Here is an 8,504-nt window from a genome sequence, read left to right as displayed (position 1 = left end):
CATTTGGATGCATTTATGTAAAGATTAAAAATATATCCATAATGAAATATGAATGTAATTATTGAATCATGCACATTCATGGATGTATGACATGTAGGTCAGCATCCTTCGATAATGTCATGTAAATTATAATTCTTTCATGGTTAACTAATTGTTAATCTATGATTATGGTTAAATAGAATGGATTGTTGAATAGTCAACTAGGGTTCCATGAATCTTCTTCTACATTTGTTGTACTTGATGATGCGGCATTTTCTTAGATGGAATTGTTTACTAAAATATTATTATATAGCAAAGTTGTCTTCTTTATTATTATAATAATATTATTATATTTTTTAATAACAATCTGATTTAAGTTTATATAAGGTTATAATATTTTTTAATAACGGTTTCACACTAAGAAGAAATAGAGAAAATAATTTAATTCCAAATAGAATTCAAAAAGATATTTTTAAAAATTAATTGAAAAAAAATTACATAAAAATTAAAGTAAGTGAATAACTTAAAATACTCATGAAAATAAATATATATATATATATATATATATATATATATATATATATATATATATATATATATATATATATATATATATATATATATATATATATATTAATTGAAAAAAAATTACATAAAAATTAAAGTAAGTGAATAACTTAAAATACTCATGAATATATATATATATATATATATTCAAGTAATAAATATAATGTAAAATCAATATCCCTAGTTTAATATTCTTAGTATAATTTAGAATCAGTATTCAATATTGTTAATAATTTTTTATTCACAATAAATAATTTCTAAACTTATACACTAATAAATAATAATTAATCTATTTAAATTATAATTTATTCTTATATAGTTAATCAAAGTATTGTTCAATTGTTAATACTAAAATAATTCTATAACTATACTATTATATTTATTAATTTTATAAAAAATATTAATAACAATTATGTTTGTGTAATTATTTTTATTCTTATACCTTATTGTTTTTATAATACCATACTAATGACATTTGAGAATTTACTAGATATTATTTTATTTTATTTTTAAATAATGATCAAAAATAGAATTTAACTTATTATTTCAAAAAATTATGTAATTCTATCAAAAAATTATTTCAAGCTACATCAAATGATCTCCAATTCTTGTGGCAATAGCTTATTCATTGAAAATAAAAATATTAAAATATCACAGAGTAAACACAACAAGAAGTAAAAAGTATTAACAACCTAAAAATAGATAAAATTCAAAAGATGAATACAAATATATGATTTTACAATATCCAATCATACTCTTAAAATTTCAAATTCTTGTGGCAATAGCTTATTCATTGAAAATAAAAAATATTAAAATAACACAATAAGAAATAAAAGTATTCCCAATCACACTCTCAAGATTTCATACCCAAAATATGGACACTTTTCATCATAAATTTTAGTAAGAGACAATTAAAAAAATGTGAAATAAATGGCAAGACAAAAATCATATACATTGCAAATTTAAAATCTTCAAACATATATTTCGTATTCCAATAAACATTTCTTTCTATCCACAGAATGGTAATGTTTTTTCGTAGAATTAAAATAAGTTTAGAAATAACTATCTATAAAAGTTGAAACATGTTTAGAAATGTTTTTTACACTGAATTATATTTTAATATAATACAACCAATTTAAAAAAATAGCAATTCAAGGAATGAGATTTTAGATTTTTAAAAAAATTTCAACTATGATTTATATTATAGTAAATAATAATACACTAGTGTGATTGATGGAGAGTCATTAAGCAATTGACAATAGTCAATGTGACAGTATTTTCTAACAATGGCTCTACCGAGCTTCAGTCCCTACGTTTTGCATAAAGGAGTAAGAAGGAAAAAAAAACATTGAATGAGGATATTATATGAAGAGAGGAGCACTCTCCTAAGAGAATTTGCTAGAGAATATGCAAAGTTGGTAGAGACAGTGGTGGTCATTAGGAAGGCCTTAATATTGTTTAATAGAAGAAATTATATGGTTGTGTTGGTAAATAGATTTTTCACTGTAGAAATTGCCCAATGAAGTGTATGTGACAAATCATTCACAACAGTTGGATAGGCCCTTGATATTCGGCCTTCCTCTACATTCAGAGGGGCATCTCCCTCGTAAGATAAAATTTTAGATTTTTCAATAAAGATAAGAAGAACTTAGAAAGTAGGAAGGAAAACCATTGATAGCGAATGCACCACACGCCTTCAACGCTTTCATAAAAAAATGATTTAAACTATTAATGAGAGCTATCAAGGACTACGCTTGAGAACTTTCACCAACACAATGCTAATTCAACCATCCATAAATACTCACATCATACCATGAAAGTAATCATAGATGAATCAACACTTTAACAATCCAGATTCTTTGGAGAGAGAACACTAAATGTACTTCCTTTTATTTCTTGCACCAAGAAAGAAAGAAATAATTGATTACACAAAAACAACAATTGTACACACTTTCCAAAAATTGCTTTATGATCAGAGCATAAGTGTTCCCATATATCCAAGTCCAAAAAGTCCCCCATTACATTGAGGTTCAAAAATTTATAGTCATTCTAGCTTAACTAACTTTTCGAGTTCGTAACCACTCAAAAAGTTAGAGTTTGGACTACCATGAAGATGGTTCATAACTAACTCTAACATCTGCAAAGTGAAAGTTAAATTTTAACCTATGAGTGACAATGTTACTTTCACAAAACCAAAAACCAAAAATGCAATTTATTGATAAGCATATGATTGGTCTTGCTGACTTAGCCTTCTATCTTCATCCACCTCTTCTTCATTTGTCATCACTTTACTAGACCTGAATAGTTAAATACCTATTGCATCCAAAAGACATTCTTAAAACTTTATCAATACTATTCAGCTTCATCTATATTCATCTGCTTATCATTTCACTACTTGAGGATTTGAAAGTTCCATTAGAGTTGTGTCATGAGTTTCCTTTTCCAACATACTGGTGCAAAATTGTGTGGCCTTTGAAAGCCACATGTTGACTAGGTTTATTCCATCATCTTTCATGTCATATCACTGTATCAATCTTAGAGTCACTTCTCATTGATATGTTTGACAAATAGTTTATGTGCGGTCTATACAAAGAGACGTCGGATAACCGGCTACAAACAAAGGCTCATCCTCCTTTCTCATGGTGTCACGGCTAAGAGTGTGAGATATCTCTCATCTTCTCAAGCATTTGGAGTTCATGTGTAATCCACACTTGGGTTATATGTATTGACTACCTAATGCTTGAGGTGGCTCATTTCTTGATACAATTCTCGTGTGTTTTGAAGAAATTTTGTCAAATAGTTCATTCGCTTTGTCTTGAAATCTTTTTAAATATTGAATCAATTTTCATAGCTGCGAGTTAGAATGAGGAGAACTCCATCGAATGGTCTCTGTGCTTTGTCTATGGCTACATTTCTCAATACATAGATTGTAGATTCTCCAATAATCAACCCCTTTAGAAATGTACTCTTTAATGGTATCATTACCATTATCCATTTTAATAATAGATTGCATAACCCTTTCATGAGGATCCTTTGGTCAATTTGGGTAACCTTTTACAATCTCTAATATAATTCTGCATTGTCACCAAGCAGAGATCCTCAAATAGCAACGTCAGGTTTCATTGGTATTTTACTGATCAAATCTCGAGCCTCATTCAATTGCCCAACACGTTGAAGGAAATCAACGATTCAGCCATAGTTCTTTAATGCGGGCTTTGTCTCCAATTCTTTAGAGTTATTGGGGAGAACGAGATGAGAATGGGTGTCAATTTTATGCTGAAGGCACTCTATAGTAGTGTGCACTTTCTTCAACATCATTACAAACAAGGAGCTCTTCATTTTGTCAATATTTCTTCCTAGCTCTTTGATCAGTTTTGCAGGTTGTGTGCTTGCATCTCTTAACTCTTTTGCAAACTCATTCCTCAACTTTTGAGAGGCCTGTAGTTCAGAGTGCAAGCACCGATGGAGGGTTCTAAATTCATATGCACAGTGATGAAGTACTGCCACCGCCCCTCCCCCCGCCCCCCCTCCCAAATTTTACATCCTGAGCCCATGGATAGAAGAAAAGCTTGAACGTCCCATGTGGAGGTTCCCATTTTGCAGATTTGGCCAGAGTTTATTCTTTTGTAGAAGAATTTGATGCTATTGTGTATCTTTGAAAAGATGGCTCACAGTACTCCATGTCATCTATGATATTTGTAGATCTTGCGTGAGCCAAAGCAAATTCCTCCAAATATAGCTTCACACATTCTTCTAGTGAATCAACAACATACTCAAAATTCTTCACAATCTATTGATGGAGTTGTTCACCTGCCCAGCTAGGAAAGACAATGGCACTGACTAGCATCGGGGCAGCACCTCCAATGGATATTGAATAAAGCCTATCTACAGTAGTTCTCATAGTGAGAGAATTTGGTCAAACATATCGTGGGTACCCTACCTATGATTCCACATTCCCAGATTTTCCACGTGCACTTAAATTAGGAATGGTGACAAGGAGCATAATTTGGGAGTATGAAGCCGCACATTACCCAATAACTTTCACAATTCTCGATGCCACAGTCTGCAAGATTGAAGATTTTTACTGAAACAATTCACATGTCTAGCTCGTGATGGATGAGCAACATGCATTTATGAGGTATTCTGTTAAATAGTTTGGCACCTTTTAGATTGGTGATCAACGTACATTCATTCAAATTCCTTTTTAACATGAGCAATTCTTATTCATCCAGTTGCATTGAATCTTCTCATAGCAAGTTGACTTTTGATGTAGCCGCAGCAGTTGATGAACCCCTGCAAAGATTATTGTTGATATAATGGCTCCCATGAGTTTTTGTGAAGCTTTTGCCAAACGTGCCTCTTGATTTATGCCTGAGATTGAAAGTTACATTTCTATTCTGCTTTGGTAGCTATCCATAGACATTTTCACTGCACATTCTTCTAGTGTAATGATTTCCAAAACCTCTGTCAGGAACCAGTTTTAGATTGCATCTTTCAACTTTACTTCCAGCCGGCAGTTAATTGGAAGTTGGGATTTAAGTTTGGGTTAGGATTAGGTTAAAAAGTTGGAGTACAGGGAGAGAGAGTATGGCTAGTATGTGGAGAGAGAAAAATTGAGTGTGAAGGTCCAATCCCAAACTCAAACCCTGAATTTCTCTCTCAAAGGTTTGAGTACGTGGAGAGAGAAAAGTACACGGAGAGAGAAAGGTTGGAAGAGAGAGAGTGAAAACCCAAACCCAAAACTCAAACCCCGTACTTCTCTCTAAAAGTTTTAGCACGTGGAGAGAGAAAAGTATGGGGAGAGAGAAAAATTGGATTTTGTTGAGGATTAATCTCTCTCTCTTTCTAATTAATTAACATAATTAAACCCTTTGTAAAATGTTTGGGTAACAGGTTATAAGTGAAGAAATCATACTTCTATAACTAAGTACAATAATAAATCAAACTAAATAAGAAAAACTGGCTTATATGAAACATGGAACACTGAACTATAAATGGGCATGTGGGTGGTTTGTTAGCATTTTAGTAAATATTCACCTTTTGAATGAATTTACAACTTGTCAATTGAATTTTCATGTGCAATCATATGATATATGAAATGGTGACAATCAAGTCAATCTTTACTCTAATGGATTTTTCCATTTTGAATTTCCTCACTGCATAAATTTTAACACTGCTCCACATTTTCAAATAAAAAAATAACTTCGTAGAAAGTGCTTAAATTTTTTATAAAGAAAAATATCCCATCCCTTCCTTGTGAACTGCAGACAAATGGTGAGAGTTTACTTATAATTCATAGTCTATTATTAAAACTTTATCTGTATTTGAGCCCGAGTTCTCCATAAGCAACGCAGAATACATTAGCTAGAACCGCAGTAACCTTTTAATCTAACAAACAGATTAAACAAACTAAATATTTGACAAGGATTAAGGGTATAATTATGTTGATCAATAAGTAAGAATTGTGATTATGAACAAATTTGGTCATAAAAATAGAGGTGGGATGAAAGGTAAGTTTTAGATTGGAATTAGGTTTTGAGATATAATGAAGGGTAAAATAACACTAGCCTAAGATTTAGAGTTATCGTAATGTTAGAATTAAACATGTAAAAAAAAGATTAGATAGAAAAAATTTTAGAATTGGATTTGAAATCTAGATATATGATTAGAATGAAAATGTAGAACTTACGCTTAAGTTATGCTTGCAATAGTGGTTAAGGTTAAAACTAGGTTTATTACTAAGCAATAGTTAAGGTTATAGTTATAATTATGGAGAAAATTTAGAATAGAATTAAAAAATGGACAAAATGAAAGTTAATTTTTAGATTAGAATTAGGTTTTGAAATATTGTAATAGTTAAAATAATATTAGTCTTAGAACTAAAGTTATCATAATGTTAGAATTATAAATACAATCTAAATTTAAGTGAGAAATGATTAGAATTCGATTTGAGACCTAGCAATATAATTAGAATGAAAAAGTAGAACTTATGTTTGAATTATGCTTACAATAATAATGAAGATTAGAATCAGGACCAAAATTCAAAGTAATTTTCATAAATATAGTCATATTACCACCATCCTTTTCCCTGTCAAATCAAATCTTCACTTTCTATTGTTGTTCATAATTTAACACAATGCTAATTGTGATATAAATCTTTCTTGTCATTTGTATAAATAGATATAAATAATTTTTTCCTCTCCACGTGACATTCTGGTTTTAATGAAGAATAATTTTGGACAACTGAATAATAATGAGAAGATAGCAGAGGAGCTGAGCAATGACCTTAAAAAGATCGTATTACCCACTTTCCATGGTTTCGATGGTAGGGATGATGCTGAGAAATTAATCATCTTCATGGTAAAGTACTTTCGTGTTCATCACCTTTCGGAATAGTCTAGGGCTTTATGGATTGCATTTCAGTTGTGACCAGGACAAATATCTTGGAAATACTTTTTCTCTCTTTTCATGAAGCAATTGTTGCATCTGTTGTTTTATGAGACAGACGTAGCTGAGTTTCAAAACTTGATTAAAAGGGTCATGGCAGTGACCAAATATCAGGAGCGATTTTGTTATTTGTGAAATATGTTCCATAGTATTTGTAGGATGAGCATTTTAGAATGGATATAAGTTTGTATTGGAATTACATCCCCAGATTGGATCTGTGGTCAAAATGCATGAACTAGAAACCATAGAATTCTTTTCACAGAGAAAGAGAAAGATGTTTCTTTAGGAAAATAAACTTCTGTTGAGAATGCAACGAGTAGCTCTAAAGAGAGAATTTTTATTAAATGGTACGAAAATAGTATTCCGAAATGGTGTACCTTTCCTTTGTTTTATTTTTAGCGAATCGATCACAAAAGATTAAGCTCAAGAAGCTTAGCCGAACGTCTTCTGAATGTAGTCCACGAGCTCCTGGGTGATGCGGAAGGCCTTGCTCAATACGGAATCGGGGAGAGGGGGATTCGCCGCAAACAGAGAATTAACAATTGTCTGGGTTCCCGAGAGCTGGCTGCTCAAGGCAGAGATGGCCACCGCATTCTCTTTCCCCACATTCTACTGGAAATGCACGAGCGCCTTGGGGAAGACGAACACGTCTCCCTTCTCCAACGTCTTCCTGAAGAAGGTGTTGTTGGTGTCAATAAACCCTACAAAGAGCTCGCCTTCCGCTAGAAAGAGAACCTCGGTGGCTCTGGGGTGGGTGTGAGGAGGATTAATTCCACCCACTGCGTAGTCGATGCTGACCAGAGATATTCCCAACGTGTTCAGCCCCGGTATCTGCATTACGTTGGCAGGGGTCACAATGGAGCCCACTGCATTGTCGGTGTTCCCCGCCTGCCCAAGCCCCCCGAAGAAGAAGTCCTCTGCTAATACTGCCATTGTCTCCTTACACACGAACCCGTTCACCAACACTGTGAAAAACAATCATATAATCAGTACCTAGATTTCTAACGAGCACATACAATCATATAATTAGTACCTAGATCTCTTATTATCTATAAGGTTATTCTCTGCTCACCTTTGCTTTCCTTGTCTGCAACGCTGAAATCCTGCAATAGAAGGTTATACATCGGTGAGTAAAAGATGGATCTGATCAATCAAAGTAAGTTGATATTATAAATATTATTGGCTACTACTTTCCAATCACTGTAGTAGTTATATATCCTTGAAAAAGGTACACCTAATAGTCTTTATGTAAATCTCTTCACCAAGTACACATCTAGAAGAGGTTGCAAAATCCTTGAGAAAAGTAGATTCAAGGGGATCTAATTGTACACTCTTAACAAAGTAAGTCTCACCTAGAAGAGGTTGCAAAATCCTTGAGAAACGTAGATTCAAGGGGATCTAATTGTATACTCTTAACAAAGTAAGTGTCCAGAAGTGACAAAATATTATAGCCCTAACAAGGCACCCTATTACTATAGTAGTGATGGTTTTGTCATATCATAAGGCACCAA

At 32.3% G+C, this 8,504-nt stretch overlaps 1 pseudogene; it reads right to left on the bottom strand.

Annotated features, from left to right (window-relative positions):
* Positions 1-7,425: 7,425 nt before the first annotated feature.
* Positions 7,426-8,117, bottom strand: LOC149568954 (putative germin-like protein 2-1; annotated as a pseudogene).
* Between the last annotated feature and the right edge of the window lie 387 nt (positions 8,118-8,504).

Source organism: Cupressus sempervirens, chromosome 3 (assembly GCF_028749045.1).
Source record: "Cupressus sempervirens isolate cs-2001-9-10 chromosome 3, ASM2874904v1, whole genome shotgun sequence".
Taxonomy (NCBI): Eukaryota; Viridiplantae; Streptophyta; class Pinopsida; order Cupressales; family Cupressaceae; genus Cupressus; species Cupressus sempervirens.
This window is presented reverse-complemented; position numbering and strand designations above follow the sequence as displayed.